Genomic DNA, 1226 nt, shown 5'->3' with positions numbered 1-1226 from the left:
ACTCAAAATAAACTATACATCTACTATTATATATACTCATAAACAAATAAAACTGAAGTGTGTGCTTTTGATTTTGCAATGACTATTTTATGATCATACGGTTTGGACATAAATACACTTATTAAGTTCACAATCACAAATCGTGACGATGCGATCAGCTCCATTAGAAGCGGATTCAAACTTCCTGAAGGGCCAACATAGTACCGAAAGCTATTCCGACACTATTATCGTTATATGGATAAGCATTCCTTAATGCACCATTTTTGATGCCTGCTATGTATATTAAAATTAATACTAAACCACATATATCAAATTAACCATTTTAAACTTTTGTAAGATTTCCACTATTAATCGTTATTAAACAGTTATCGCTTCTCTGCCTTTTGGCTAAGATCAAAGTGAAGTATCTGTTCTTTTAATACCTGAAAGTTCCCGCATTGCGGGACCAGTAAGCACAGCCCACTGAGTTTCTCGCCGGATCTTCTCAGTGGTTCGGGTTTCCGATCCGGTGGTAGATTCTGGAAAGAACTGCTCTTGCTTGGGCCAGTGTTAACAACACTCCCGGCTTGAGCCCCGTGAGCTCACCTACTATTTCGGTGAATCTAGAGTAACCCCTCGAGGTTAATAGAATAGGTATGAAAAAAAAACCGTAATTAAAATATGAGACAATGTGCATTTTTTTTTTCTCTTTACTTCTAGTTATTTTTTCACTTTTCCAAGAAAGAGCAACAATTGTCTGTAGGATAATTATCAATAGACCGTAATGATCCTCTATATAGAGAACAAAAAATATACGTAAACATAAAAAAAAAAATTACCTTCATATACTGTAGTTCAATAGCGCACTCAGCATCTTCAATGATTTATGTTTTAAGGTTTAAGCGGTTTTTAAATGAATTGATAATACTATATAGTAAACCATAAAGCCTAACGAGCCGTGAAATGTGTTTGCCGTCTACTGATTGAGAGGATTGAAGGGTAAAAAGTACACAAAAAAAAAACTAATTTTACACTGGGGGACAACAAAACTCATATTGTATTTTACTTTATTTTATGAGCAATACACAAGTTTTTTTTTTAAAACATCTTTACTTAAATTAAAAAGAAATTATAATTATTTTTTACTGATACGAAAATACTGAGGGATTGGAAAATATCTGATTCTAATAAGAATGTATTATTCATACCAAACAAAGCCATATTACATTATTAAAAGGAGAACTTCT

General features: G+C 32.7%; 1 pseudogene; it reads left to right on the top strand.

The window, feature by feature from the left end:
* The first annotated feature begins 367 nt into the window (after nucleotides 1–367).
* On the top strand, nucleotides 368–463 carry LOC114250812 (U2 spliceosomal RNA; annotated as a pseudogene).
* The last annotated feature ends 763 nt before the right edge of the window (nucleotides 464–1226 follow it).

The sequence above is a fragment of the Bombyx mandarina genome, chromosome 12, assembly GCF_030267445.1.
Source record: "Bombyx mandarina strain Sakado chromosome 12, ASM3026744v2".
NCBI classification, from domain to species: domain Eukaryota; kingdom Metazoa; phylum Arthropoda; class Insecta; order Lepidoptera; family Bombycidae; genus Bombyx; species Bombyx mandarina.
Note: the sequence above shows the minus strand (reverse complement) of the source record. Positions and strands in the feature narration are given on the sequence as shown.